The sequence below is a fragment of the Bubalus kerabau genome, chromosome 9 (genome assembly GCF_029407905.1).
Source record: "Bubalus kerabau isolate K-KA32 ecotype Philippines breed swamp buffalo chromosome 9, PCC_UOA_SB_1v2, whole genome shotgun sequence".
In the NCBI taxonomy this organism is placed as follows: domain Eukaryota; kingdom Metazoa; phylum Chordata; class Mammalia; order Artiodactyla; family Bovidae; genus Bubalus; species Bubalus kerabau.
The window spans coordinates 17,710,852-17,726,467 of NC_073632.1; the positions used below are offsets into that span (position 1 = coordinate 17,710,852).

At 40.4% G+C, this 15,616-nt stretch overlaps 1 protein-coding gene across 5 annotated transcripts in view; it reads left to right on the plus strand.

The window, feature by feature from the left end:
* Window positions 1-15,616, plus strand: part of SMAP1 (small ArfGAP 1) — a 187,806-nt gene that overhangs the window by 50,349 nt on the left and 121,841 nt on the right. The window lies entirely within an intron of this gene.

The following is a 15,616-nucleotide window of genomic DNA, read 5'->3' on the forward strand; positions in this document are numbered from 1 at the left end:
TGCTGAAATGCCACCTCATCAGTGTTGTGTTCCCTAGCGCTTGTATTGAAAATAGCACCCTTTTTTCTAAGCGCTTGCTATTCTCCGTACTTGCTTATTTTTTTATTCCTCCATAACCTTTATTATAAGCTGACATCCTAAACATTTTCTGAGTTGTTTGTGTCTCTCTCTTGCTCCACTGGAACATGCAGTGTATGAAGGCAGGGACTTTCATCTATTCTATTTTCCTACTGGATTCCCACCATCTAGAAAGTTTTGGGCACGTAATAAGTATTCAGCACATTTTCGATGACAGTGAGTTAATGGGTGAGTGACTGAACGATTAACCATCTGAGTCTCTGCTCACCTGAGTCTCACCCATCTTCCCAGGCCCACTCCAGGTTACACTCATGGCACATTCATGAAGCTTCCTCCAACTGTTTCTGCTCATCTGATCTTTTACTCCTTTGAACTTGTGGCATTTTCATATTGGTATAAGAGAGAATTTTTTAATAGATATAATTGCATGTGATTGGTGTAGGCTCTAGGATGGTAAGATTTGATCACTTGAAATGTTTAAGGGGTGACAAGACGGCCTTGTCCGTAAAGGCGGCTGAAGGTGATATGTGCCAGGTGCTGTAATTTCAGGGGACCCTACAGGATGTGGGTGAAATTGCCCTATGTAGTAGTTTGGAAACTGGTGTTTGGAGGCGCCGTCTTACTTGCCTGTAGTTCTGTACCTTACTGTCCTGGCAGTTCAGACGCAGATCTTTCTGCAGCAGAGCCGTGAGGTTGCCTCAGTCAGTGACTGCTCCGGGACCCTGGCCCACAAGGAATGAAGGCCGGGATGGTGAGGAGCAGCAGCGCTTGGTTAGTTCGAGAGAAAACTTAAGCAGTTTTGGATAATGGTGCAGTTAGAAACACCCAAAGGGAAACAGAGGCACCGAGATTCTGATTCTGTTCAGATCTTGGCCTGGTGTTAGGTCAAGATTTCGGCAACAGCGTTGATGGATCTTATTTTGATTTCTTTTAAGAAACGTTTATTGTTGGGGTTTATTGCTTTAGTTTTTGTCTTAATATGATCCAAATGATCTTACTTTAAAATTAAAATGAAAAATCTTAACCTTTAGGCCAGTCTTCAGAGGGTAATACCTAGCATGTTTAATTGGGTTATAAATTAATGAAGAATTAATACTTACCAAGATCTGACTGTGTGTCAGATACTATTTCATGCAGATTATCCCTCACTTGATGTTTCCTGCCTGTTCCTGTTCACCATCTATTTTCAGCACCTTTTTACTGATAGGGTAGCCGAAGCGGTGCACTGCTGCTTTGTTTGTTTTTCTGTACACTTAAGTATTTTCATAATTAAAATTAAAAAAAATTGTATAACCCTGTTTTTATTTAATGCTTTTGTATTAATAGACAAAGGGGAAAAGTTTGCCATACTGCCAGATGGCGCCCACTGTTCATTAAGATGCCCACACCGTCCTCTGAATTATTTTATGTTGGGAGTATTGTTAGAATTTGGGCATGAATGAATAATAATAATGGACTGTAGATTTCAGGAATGAGAGAAAAAGTGGAATAGTTGAGTTGCTAATGTATAGGTATAGGGTATATTCAGTAGATCAAGGTTCAATATGGGCTGCCCTGGTGGCTCAGACAGTAAAGAATCTGCCTGCAAAAAAAAAAAAAAAGAATCTGCCTGCAGTGTGGGACACCCATGTTTGGTCCCTGGGTCACGAAGATCCTCTGGAGAAGGAGAAGGGAATGGCAACCCTCTCCAGTGTTCTTGCTTGGAGGATTCCATGGACAGAGCAGCCTGCAGTTTATGGGGTCGCCAAGAGTTGGACACGACTAAGCAACTGAGTGAAGTGAATGTTCAGTATAGTTTCTAGAGTTTAATTATTGGGAATTAGAATAATATTAGAATAAAACTGACGATTAGGACTCTGTGTATTTTACCAGATATATTTGTCTTTCCTTGTTCTGGGTTTTCCTGTGATCTTAGCAGTAGTTGGCTTTTATCGGCTGCTTTTGACATTAATGATTTCTTTTGTTATAAGTTAAGTTTTGATAACAGAGTAAATTTAGTTGTACTGGAATTTAGATTTATTAGATTTTGTTAATTTTTATCACATTAACATGCAACATTTTGAGCTTGATTTTAATTTGACAAAATGAGTACACCATCTCTGAACGTGTCCATTTTTAGCCATTCTCTAGAATATTTTGAAATTATCTATGACAGATCATATGATTTATTATTTTGATAACAAAAGGATGTTGAACTTAAATTAGTAATACCAAATAAAAATTTATATTAAACATTTTTTAAGTTAAAAGGAATGATGGTGAGTTTTTTCCCCGGGTTTTATTGTGGAACAGTTGGCATACACTGCTGTGTGAGTGTAAGTTGTGCAGCATGATGATTTGTCTTACAGACATTGAGCAGTGATTACCACAGTAAGTTTTGTTAGCATCCATCGTCTCATGCAGATAAAAGTGAATGTGCGTGGAGGTGTGCTTGTTGTACCTTGTGGTGGGAACTCTTACTCTACTCTTCAGCAGCGTTCCCGTCATACAGCACTGTTAACTATTGTCGTCATGTTGTACATACACCTCTAGTGCTTTCTATCTTACGGATAAACGCTTCAGCCTTTTGACCACCTTCATCTATTTGTGTTATTTATTGGGAAAGAAGAAGCTATATGACTTGCCACTTGCTGATTTTCACAGAGCAGAGTTTGTAAGAGAAATGACTAAAGCAGAGTATTTTATTATTGCTCCCTCCTCTCCACAAACTCTCTTTCTAGTATTTCTGCTTTTTTCTTGGTCAGTGCTACTAGGGAAAATCAATATATACAGTCTTCTCCTATTTCAGTTTTAAATTTCTTTGTTTAGTGATAAGCTGGGGATATTAGTGTGGCTCAGATGGTAAAGAATTTGCATGCAATGCAGAAGACCCCGCTTCAATCCCTGGGTTGGAAGATCCCCTCGAGAAGAGAGTGGCAACCCACTCTAGTATTCTTGCCTGGGGAATTCCATGGACAGAGGAGCCTGGTGGGCTATTGTCCTTGGGGTCACAGCGAGTCAGACACGACCGGAAGACTAACACTCTCAGCCTTACTTCACTTTTAAACTTGTAGGGAAGTTGCCCCTAGGCCCAGATTAACCTTGTATTTCTGATAAGTCTGATCCATTTTTCTTAATGATTTGTTTTTTCACAAGGCCTTTGAGTTAGAGAATTTTTAAATTTTGTCTCTGCTGTGGAATATGTATCTAAATCTTTTTGAGGTTTTCAGAGAGTTTATGCTGAAAGAAAGATTAGAAGTAACTTAACTAGAAGCTAAAACCCAAAATGTAATAATTAAGTGGTTAGGAGAAGTCTTAAAAATATTTTGTTATTAATGGAAATGAATCTAGCAAAAGATGGGGCTAGGGAAATAGGTGAAGCTGAAGTGCCTTGCTAGGTAATGTTTAGGGGAATTAAACTTTGTCTGCTGGGTTCATTAATCTGAGAGGCAGTGTTTGGGGTTAGGAAGCTGTTTCTGAGGACGTTGTACAATGTAGCCCTCCGGGTAGTGCTTGGTGAGCTCCTGAACAGGGGTGGAGGTACAGTTGGGATGAGGTTAAAGTCGCGGGTTTGAAAAATAACTGTGACTAAAATGGGGAGTTTCCTGGTGTCTTAGTGGCTAGGATTCTGGGCTTTCACTGCTGTGGCCTGAGTGTAGTCCTGGTCGGGAAAAACCCTGCAAGTTGTGCAATGCAGCCAAAAAAAATAAAATAGCAGCAACAGAAAAACTAAAATGATCAGAACTTTTGTTTGATTGAATGGTGATGGAGGCTGAAAGTGAGGAGTAAGAATGACCTGTTTCTGAAGTCATCAGGTGGATAGTGTTGCCGCCAGCTGAATTGGCGGAGTCAGGAGGAGAGGAGGGACAGGGGCCAGACATGGGAGAGGGGGCTCTGTGGAGAGACCAACTCCATCTTGGACATGGCACTGTGGTTGCCAGGTTGGTTATTAAGAATCTGGTGCTTAGAGAAGAGATTGGTGTTAGAGATACACCACATTTCTTCCTTTATGAATAGGACTTTCTTATGTTTCTCATCTTGAGAAGTGTCTTATAATTAATGTGTACCTTTAATGTGCTATTTCTCCTTAAATAGGTTATTTTGTATCATATAGTCATTGAAATAGCATGATTTAAGGAAATTGAAGATTCTGAAGCCAAAATCATGGCCTGTGTCAATAGTAAATAAAATGAGCCAGGAAGGGTGTTTGTAGTGATCATTTGAATATGGGAGATGGTGGTATTTTTATTTTCAGAGAAGAAACTTATGTTCAGAGAAGTCGTATAAATACAGGGATACATTTTTTCTAAATATTTTTTACTACAGTTGTCTATTGAGTGGTCATGCATATATTTGTTTCATTTATTCGTTTCTACAAGTGAAAGCATATAATGAAACAAGGACAACTATTGATGTAGTACTCTCCATCATCTTTTATCTAGTCTCCAAATGTTAACATTTTACCACATTTGCTCCTTTTTTCCCTACATAAACAGACATGTTATATTTTTTATGAACTATGTGAAAATAAGTTATAAACAAAATGCTCCTATACCCTTAGCTTCGGTGTTTACTTTCTAAAAACAAGGAATTTTTTAAAGTCATAAATTGTCAAAATCAGGAAATTACTATTGATATAATTCTGTCACCTATCCCATAGGCCTTACTCAGATCTCATCAATTGTCCCAGTAATATCAGGGGTGAATTTTCCATTTGTCAGGATTGACAGATACAAATACAGGAAAATGTCACATAATTAAGGAAACCTTTGGGTTGAAATCAGAGTGTTTGCAAACACAGCCAGCTTTCTTAAGATCATGACCTCTGTGAGTATGTTTGTCTGCTTTGTATCCTGCAGTTACCTTTTTTGGAAAGAGTAGGGGGTAGATCACCATTTTGTTTTTGCCTCGTAACTACCCCTTTTTTAGAAAGAGTAGGGGGTAGATTACCATTTTGGTTTTGCCTCGTAACTACCCCTTTTTTGGAAAGAGTAGGGGGTAGATTACCATTTTGGTTTTGCCTCGTAACTACCCCTTTTTTGGAAAGAGTAGGGGGTAGATTACCATTTTGGTTTTGCCTCGTAACTACCCCTTTTTTGGAAAGAGTAGGGGGTAGATTACCATTTTGGTTTTGCCTCGTAACTACCCCTTTTTTGGAAAGAGTGTGGGGTAGATTACCATTTTGGTTTTGCCTTGTAACTACCCCTTCCAGTGCCTGATGGAAAAACAGTGCATTTCCAAAACATTCTTTGGTGGAATCCTTTTGTTAATTTTCTTACCTAGCTTTATCTTTTTCTGTCTTGTCTTTCATACTTACTAGGCATGTGTTGGGCACTGCAATAAAATGCTGGATATAAATACACACACACACACACACACAGATTGTGCTTGATTCATTCCTAGAGACTGTTGTTGTACAGTCGCTCAGTTGCGTCCGACTCTTTGCGACCCCATGGACTGCAGCACGCTAGGTTTCCCTGCCCTTCATCTCCCAGACTTTGCTCAAACTCATGTCCATTGACTCCGTGATGCCATCCAGCCATCTCATCCTCTGTTGTCCCCTTCTCCCACCTTCAGTCTTTCCCAGCATCAGAGTTTTCCAGTGAGACAGCTTTTCTCATCAGGTGGCCAAAGTATTGGAGCTTCAGCTTCAGCATCAGTCCTTCCGGTGAATATTCAGGGTTGATTTCCCTTGGGATGGACTGGTTGGATCTCCTTGAGAGTCCAAGGGACTCTCAAGAGTCTTCTCCAACACCACAGTTCAAAAGCATCAATTCTTCAATGCTCAGCCTTCTTTATGGTCCAGCTCTCACATCCCTACATGCCTACTGGAAAAACCATAGCCTTGATTACAAGAACTTTTGTTGGCAAAGTGATGTCTCTGCTTTTAACCATTTTATAGTACATGTTTTATTACTGTGTTTGATGTAGGGATGTAAAAGTGGCCCTTCATAGACAGTGTTAAAAACAAACACAAAAGCCTCCTTGGCGTGTCTTAGGCGCCTTCAGCACTTTTGAAATGTGCGTCAGGGTGGGCCTTCAACTGGGGGAGCGTTCCGTCCTCCTCAGTCCTGTGGCCCGCAGCCCCCTCGCCGCCATTGTGGGCCCATGTGTCTGCAGGGTTTGTTCCCCTGCCTCCTTCCGGTCTCTGGTCAAGCACACCGTCTCCTGACCAAGTGACAGTGACGTGCCCGGCCATTTCCCCCCCTCCTCCCGGTCCACTTCTGCTTTGTTTTTCTCTCTAATGTCTGCTGCCCCTGACACACTGTTCCTCTCACATGTTAGTTCGCTGTGTAGTGCTTTCCACTGGCGTGTAGACTCCAAGAGGGCAGGAGTTCACCGGTTTTGTTCACCACTGACTCCTCAGAGCCTTGCACAGTAGTGCCTTGAGATGGTCAGCACTCCACAAATGCTTGTTGGGTAAATGCATGTGCTGCTATTCTGAGTGTAAGAGACTTAAAAAAAATTCTGAGGGAATTATTTAAATATTGCAACTTAAGTGCCATCTTTCTGAATAGAAAAGTTTTAAAATTTCTTTATTCTAGAGATTTTCTTTCAAAAGCTTTGTTTTCTGTTATGTTATTGGTTTGGGTCTATATAAGAGTCTTACCAAATTAAGATTCTGAACAATGATGACTGCAGTGTGTTAAAGATCAGTTATTTTTTTGAAAAATAAAACTATACACCCTCCTCTTTTTTTTTTTTTTTTTCTATTTACTGTCAGTCTTATTTCAGACAAATTTTAGGAGAAAAAATAAATTACCTAAGACAGAATATTGCTGTGAGTTCATTTTTAAGTGACTACAATTGCTTGGTGTGTATTAATGCTTTATATTCTAGTCTCCTGGAAATGATTGATTAAAATACCACACAGAACCTTTCTTCTAATCAGCATTGTAATGACTCTTTCAATTTTGGAAAGTTGTGCAGAAATTCTGTCACATGTTATCACTACCTGTCATGTTGTAACATTCCTGATGCCACTTTGCAGAGAAATGTAAATGTGAGGTAGATCAACTGTAGACAAGTAGGTCATACCAAAGAATGTTACTTTCATATTAAAAAAAAAAGGGTATTAAAAAAAAACATTTTATTTCCTTCCTAGTAAAACATTGGGGGAAGGCAATGGCACCCCACTCCAGTACTCTTGCCTGGAAAATCCCATGGGCGGAGGAGCCTGGTAGGCTGCAGTCCATGGGGTCTCAAAGAGTCAGACATGACTGAGCGACTTCACTTCACTTTTCACTTTCACGCATTGGAGAAGGAAATGGCAACCCACTCCAGTGTTCTTGCCTGGAGAATCCCAGGGGCGGGGGAGCCTGGTGGGCTGCCATCTATGGGGTCGCACAGAGTTGGACACGACTGAAGCGACTTAGCAGCAGCAGTAAAACATTGTATGTTAAAATATTTCATATTTTAAAAAATAAACTAAAAAGGAAAACCTAGAGCAGAACGTTTTTTGACATAAATCACAGCTGTATTTTTCAGATCTCTCTCCTAAAGTAAAGGAAATAAAGGCAAAAACAAATGGGACCTAATTAAACTTAAAAGCTTTTGCACAGCAGAGGAAACCATCAACAAAATGAAAAGACAGCTTACAGAATGGGAAAAGATATTTGCAAATGATACAGCCGATAAAATATTAATATCCAATATATGTAAACAATTCATACAACTCAACATCAGAAAAACAAGCAACCCAATTAAACTGAATAGACATTTTTCTAAAGAAGAAATGCAGATGGCCAACAGGCACGTGAAAAAATGCTCAAGGTTGCTAATCGTCAGAGAAACACATATCAAAACCACAGTGAGAGATCACCCCACACCTGTCAGAATGGTCATCATCTAAAAGAACGCAAATAACAGATGTTGGCAAGGATGTTGAGAAAAGGAAACCCTTGCACGCTGTTGGTGGGAATGTAAATTGGTGCAGCCACTATGAAAAACTGCAAAATGGAAATGCCTTAAACAACTAAAAATAGAACTGCCGTATGACCCAGCAATTCTCCTCTTGGGTTGTGCGTGTTTAGTCACTTTAGTCATGTCCAACTCTCTGCGACCCTGTGGACCGTGGCCTGCCAGGCTCCTCCGTCCATGGGATTCTCCAGCCAAGAGCACTGGAGTGGGTTGTCATCTCCTTCTCCAGGGACTCTTGGGTTATATATATCTAAAAAGACAAAACCCACTAATTCAAAACCCTGATGTCATAGCAACATTATTTACATTTGCAGAGCTGTGGAAGCAACCTGAGTGCCCAGTAACAGTTGATTGGATTAAGATGATGTGGTGTATTTATACAATGGAACATTACTCAGACATAAAAAAGAATAAAATAATACCACTTGCAGCAGCATGGATGATTTGGAGGGTATTGTGCTAAGTGATGGAGAAGGCACTGGCGACCCACTCCAGTACTCTTGCCTGGAGAACCCCATGGACGGAGGAGCCTGGTGGGCTGCAGTCCATGGGGTCTCGAAGAGTTGGACACGACTGAGTGACTTCACTTTCACTTTTCACTTTCATGCATTGGAGAAGGAAATGGCAACCCACTCCAGTGTGCTTGCCTGGAGAATCCCAGGGACGGGGGAGCCTGGTGGGCTGCTGTCTACGGGGTTGCACAGAGATGGACATGACTGAAGTGACTTAGCAGCGGCAGCAGTAGCGTGCTAAGTGAAAGAGGTCTGACAGAGAAAGACAAATACTGTATAATGTCACTTATATGTGGAATCTAAGAAATATAACAAACTAGTGAATATAATAATAAAGAAGCAGATGTACAGGTAAAGAGAATGAGCTGGTGTTTCCCGGTGGAAATGGGGAGAGGCACAATAGGGGAAGGGGAATTGGAGTCAAAAGTATTAGGTATGAGATGAACTACATGGAGATAGTGGAGGACAGAGGAGCCTGGCAAGCTGCAGTCCATGGGGTCACAAAGAGTCAGGCACGACTTAGCGACTGAAGGACAAACAAAAGAGCTTCAAGAATGTATTGTACAGCATGGGGAATATAGCCAGCATTTTGTAATAACTGTAAATCGAGTAAATGGAGTGTAGCCTTTAAAAATTATATAAAAATAATTTTTTTAAAAGTGAACTAAATGTTTTGTTGAGTATGTTTTCTGGAAGAAACTGGAACTTTGAAATAACTGCTGTTGAAATAGTAATGATGGAGCATCTGTGTACACTTTTGGGTTTAATTATGAAACCATCTAAACGGGAGCTGTGTCCATGTCTTCTTGGCCAGCGTTTCTGTGTCTCTGACAGGACTCCACATCATCCACTCCACACGTCCACTGAGATCATCCTCTAGCACTTGGCAGTTTCAGCTCACTCGTTCTGCTACTGGCTGTCATGCTTTCTTTTCTGGTAAAGAAAAAGCAGTAAAAGGAACACATGATATTTCATTCTCATATTTAAAGAAATGTATAAAAAATTTTAAAGCAGCTTTGGTGAGATATAATTTACATGCTGTAAAGTTCACTTATTTTAAGTATGTAATTCAGTGATTTTTAATGTGTTGGCAGACTTCTGCAACTGTCACTGCTATAAAATTTCAGGACACTTCTGTCATTCCAGAAAGATCCCTCATGCCTATTTGCAGTCCCCCTGGCCCCTTACTCATTGTTTTGCAAGTTAGTAGTTTGGTTTTTACTGTGGAAAACATGTCTTCATGAAGCAGTGAAAGGTAGTTGGTGCTCTGGGGTGAAGAGCTGAGGGCTTCACGGTGGTGCAGGAGAAAGGGCTGTGTGCTTGTTTCGGTTTGGTCCCGGCTGTGTTTGGTGTGAGTGCTTCCTCTCGGGGCCCCTTTACTGCTGGCCGTGTCCCCCTTCCCCAGGAGCCCACTGCCCTGGTGCTGCCCTGTGAGCCACCTTCCTGCCCCAGAGGGTTCTGCCCCCCGCCTCGCCTCTGCTCCCCCTTGATCAAAGTTCTCTGTCCATTGCAGTTTCCTTCTTCAGCAAATAAAACCAAACCAAATCCAGTTCTTACTGCCTGTAAGCTTAGGTATAATGAGGAAAGAAATGAACTTATAATAATTTGGGAAGGATTGATACTTCTGGAGAGGTGAAGAGATTATTTGCATCTTTAAATCTGCATTACTAGCTTCAACAGTAAATGCCTTAGCATTTCAACCAGTGACAGTGCAGAGTAAAACCAGGCATCCAGTGGAAAGGAATTTTGTTTCGAAGGATGGAATTATCGTGGTAGGAGATGCAGAGTATTGACAAGTGTGTCCTGGAATCTGCTCATGGAATAGTCTTAGCTCGCTCTCTCCTCTGATTGCTAGTTTTTTTTTTTTTTTTTAATTCTACATTTCTCAGTCCCCAAAATACAGTGTGGGAATATCATCTACTTCCTATGGCATCTGGTCCCATCACTTCAAGGCAAATAAATGGGGAAAAAATGGAAACAGTGACAGACTTTATTTTCTTGGGCTCCAGAATCACTGTGGACCATAACTGCAGCCATGAAATTAAAAGATGCTTGCTCCTTGGAAGAAAATCTAGTCAGTGTATTAGCAGAGAAATTGCTTTACCGACAAAGGTCCATCTAGTCAAAGCTATGGTTTTTCCAGGAGTCATGTATGGATGTGAGAGTTGGACGATAAGGAAGGCTGAGTGCCGAAGAATTGATGCTTTCTAACTGTGGTGCTGAAGAAAACTCTTGAGAGTCCCTTGGGCAGCAAGGAGATCCAACCCGTCAATCCTAAAGGAAATCAACCCTGGATATTCGTTAGAAGGACTGATGCTGAAGCTGAAGCTCCAGTACTTTGGCCACCTGATGCAGAGTCGACTCATTGGAGAAGACCCTGATGCTGGTAAAGACTGAAGGCAGCAGGAGAAGGGTTGAGATGAGATGGTTGGATGGCATCACTGCCTCGATGGACATGAGTCTGAGCAAGCTCTGGGAGATACTGAAGGACAGGGAAGCCTGGTGTGCAGGAAGCATGGGGTTGCAAAGAGTTGAACACGACTGAGAGACTGAACAACAGCAACATTTATTAGGATTAAATCAGGCAGTGTTTCTGGAATACAATGAATAATGTTTTGCATATTCAGTAAGATGCTAGTTTCCTGTTAAATACTTCCTTGTGTGTTTGGCAGCAGTAACTCAGGTGACTCAAGTTCTTAGGTGTCATTTGTAAGCTAGAGACTGTCTGCAGTTTTATAGCACGCAAAGATCAATAAAATGAAGTCCCTGTGCTCAAAGAGATCACTGTGTCACAGAAGAGATAGCTGAAGCAATTAACTGTAAATCACTGTGATAAATGTTATTTAAAAAGTGTTGGGGGAATTGGAGGAGGCTTTATGGAAGGATTAAGTCTTGAAAGGAATTTTTTATTTATAAAAAGATTCAAAGAGATTTTTCTGTTTGCTAGTCTCTCATGGTAATCAGAAACTTGAGAAGTTTCTTTTCAGAAGAGCATATGATTTCATTTTATTTCTCAAATACTGTGGTATCTACAAGGCAAGTATAATGAATTTTCAGTAAAATTCCTGTTCTTTTTTAAAATATATATATGTTTTTGGAGAAGGAAATGGCAATCCAATCCAGTACTCTTGCCTGGAAAATCCCACGGATGGAGGAGCATGGTAGGCTACAGTCCATGGGGTCGCAAAGAGTTGGACACGACTGAGCAACTTCACATAGAAGCTTATATTCTGTGAAGGAATATGTATGTCATTTAACACCTAAAGTGATCTCAGAATTACTATGTTCAATGAATAATAGAATGTATGAGGTAATAATTACATGTTAATAATTATGCCACAAATTGTAATAATACCCTAGTTCTAGTGAATGAGATTTTTAAAAAATGTAACTGTGTTTGAAGAGTCATCTTTCTTTGTGCTGAAAACTATTAAAAATTGGTAATATATATTCCTGTTAATGTCTTATTTATAGTAGCAGGTTAGATTATAGGTGAAGTTTATGTAAAGTGAACTCCTCCATATAAAACAAATACAAATTTTACTTTTCCTTAATAATATACATATTAAGTATTATTTAAACATAATTATAAAGGAAATTTAGTATATATTAATGTTAACTTTTGAATATACAGTATTTGCAGAGTAACAGTTGTTACATATAAAAAAACGATTTAATTACAAATATTTCATATTATAATTAATAGTCTTTAATTTTTTGCTATAAAATGGAAAAAACAGACTATAATTCAAAGCAGTTTTTCATATAAAGATTCATGTCTAAAGGTAAAATATCCAAAATAGTTTCTTTCAAATATACGATGAATGTTTAAAGAAAATGTATAAAAACATAGGGCAGTGAACAGAAAATAAACTGTAGTTTTAACATAAAATCACATACCTGGACTATAGGAATCACAGAGGATTTCACACATGGTATAATAATGTAAAGGCAAAAAACACTGAGTTTTCTTTTTTATAGTCCCACTCAGTATAGATGTCAAATTTTCTTTTATGAGAGACTTTTATGAGGTTGCTAAAAAGGTTTTTGTGTCAAAAACTTGGTGCATCCATAGTTTTCATAAAACATGAAGTCCTAAATTTAAAAAATGCAGAAAAGAATATTCAGAAGCAAAACATGTATAATTCTCTGGTACAGAAATGCTATGGGATCTAATAAAACACTAATATAGTTATTAAACTAAAAATTAACTATATCAGGAAAAAAATAAAACATATATATGTTTTTACATTATTTGGATACCAAATGAGTTATCATTCAACAAACCTAATTTTTCCCAGTTTCTACAGAGTTTCTTATCTTAAAACTGTATTTTTTGGGCTCCGAAATCACTGTAGATGGTGATTGCAGCCATGAGATTAAAAGACGCTTACTCCTTGGAAGGAAAGTTATGACCAACCTAGATAGCATATTCAAAAGCAGAGACATTACTTTGCCAACAAAGGTTCGTCTAGTCAAGGCTATGGTTTTTCCTGTGGTCATGTATGGATGTGAGAGTTGTACTGTGAAGAAGGCTGAGCGCCGAAGAATTGATGCTTTTGAACTGTGGTGTTGAAGAAGACTCTTGAGAGTCCTATGGACTGCAAGGAGGTCTAACCAGTCCATTCTAAAGGAGATCAGTCCTGGGATTTCTTTGGAAGGAATGATGCTAAAGCTGAAACTCCAGTACTTTGGCCACCTCATGCGAAGAGTTGACTCATTGGCAAAGACTCTGATGCTGGGAGGGATTGGGGGCAGGAGGAGAAGGGGACGAAAGAGGATGAGATGCCTGGATGGCATCACTGACTGTATGGACGTGAGTCTGAGTGAACTCCGGGAGTTGGTGATGGACAGGGAGGCCTGGCGTGCTGTGATTCATGGGGTTGCAAAGAGTCGGACATGACTGAGTAACTGAACTGAACTGAACTGAAAGCTAGTAATCACTTCTGTCATACAAATGTTAGGTGCATATGTATTACAACTGAAAAAAATTAAATCCGTAGTTAAATAAAGAAACTTAGCAGTAATCAGGTGCTGCGGTATTGTGTTTGTTGGCTGTAGCTTTACAGCACAGGTGAAACTCTTCAAGGTGCATGGGGCACTGTGCATTTGACCAGAAGGCACCTTGTCTTTATACCTTGTCCAGACCACACCTCGGAGAAGGCAATGGCAACCCACTCCAGTACTCTTGCCTGGAAAATCCCATGGACGGAGGAGCCTGGTAGGCTGCAGTCTGTGGGGTCGCTAAGAGTCGGACACGACTGAGTGACTTCACTTTCATGCATTGGAGAAGGAAATGGCAGCCCACTCCAGTATTCTTGCCTGGAGAATCCCATGGATGGAGAAGCCTGGTGGGCTGCAGTCCATGGGGTCACACAGAGTCGGACACGACTGAAGCGACTTAGCAGCAGCAGCAGCAGCAGCAGACCATACCTGCTGTAATTGGACTCTGTTTTGGTGACCACCTCAAATGCCGCTGTCTCTGCAAAGCCTGTGCTGATAGACCTGGCCTTTGTTCATCTTTTCCTCTTTGCTTTTCCCTTTCCTTTTCCTGTATCATTTGCACATACACTGTAACTGTTGAATGACTTACTAAAGTGCAAGCTCTTTGATGGAGGAATCTGTTTTGTTTCCTTCATTTCATATCTTGGTAAAAGTAGACAGTACATATTTGGTGATTTAAATTGAATCTAGAAAACTAAGGTTCCATCAAAATGTACTTTATTATTCTTAAACACCTCTTTTACAGTTTTGGCCCTGAAATAAGGAATAAATCTTTAGTATGTTCTGATTCCTGCTGCCAATGTGCACATATAATGTGTACATTGAATTAGATAGATTACAGGCTTAGCTGCTATAACTGTCAGTTCAGTCGCTCAGTAATGTCTGACTCTTTGCGACCCCATAGACTGCAGCACACCAGGCCTCTCTGTCCATCACCAGCTCCTGGAATTCACCCAAACTCACGTCCATTGAGTCAGTGATGCCATCCAGCCATCTTGTCGTCTGTTGTGAACAGCATGAAAAGGCTGTAACTGAAAGGCACTCAGGTACTCTGACTTCAGCAGGATAGAAGTTTGTTTCCTCAGGTTAGTATGGAGATGAACTACTATTGATGCTTTTGTCCTCTTCACCATGAAGTTTTCGTATCTGGAGCCAAGGCAGCAGGTTCCCTTCTCACCATTTTCTCAGCTCATGGGAAAGGGGAAGAGGCCCGAGACACACAGGCCCAGTCTGGGCCAGTTTTCCCATGGGTAATGGCAAAACACATCGTTTCAGTTCACATTCCATCGGCCACACTTGCTACAGAGGAGACTGAGAAATGTATTCTCTATCAGGGCAGCCTTGTTTGTAGCTAAAACTTAGGGGCTTTTTCTTTTTTTTTAAAGTAAGAATGGCAAAAGGATATTAAAAAGAACAGTTTCTGCCTCACAGGTTTTGCTTTTGTTTCTGCTTTTAAATAAATCATGGGTTGCTTCAGGTATTAAAGGACTTGTGTTTGACCAAGTCATCAGACTTAGCTGATCTTTTACTGTGTTGCCTGCTCGCTTACTCTGCTGCTCCCTTACTCTAGGTGACGCAGGCCACACACTGCCTTCCTGGTGAGAACTGTGCCATTCACTTCAGTAGTTACACATGGAGAAACAGCAGGTATCCGTTGTGGTGTCTTGTCTGAGACAAGCTGTCGTGGGCTATAGACATTTATAAGAAGGAGAATGGAGGTGTGGAGTCATAAGGAAAGGCTTCATGGAGAATATGGGACTCTGGAGGCCTTGAAGATGAGGTAGGACTTGTGTGGTCACAAGCAGAACATTCTAGGCAAGGGAGGTGGTATGCAGGAAAGTTTCAAGACTGGGTAACTGAGGTGTATTCAAGGGAAAGCAGTGAGTCTCTTCTGCTTTCTGACTAACCAGTTGGCTTCCTGAATGTGTAAGTAAGTTGAAGTAGTGCAAAATAAAGTTGGATCAAGATTACAGATATGTTAAAGATGTGGAGCTGGGGACTGAAAGGGAGAAAGGGTTTAACAGGATAATAGAATTCAAAATGGGTAAATGCCTCCCCCCCACCCCCCCACCTGGTAGTGGAATTCAGAAGGAACAGTTCTTTGTCTTTCCCTGCCTTCCAGC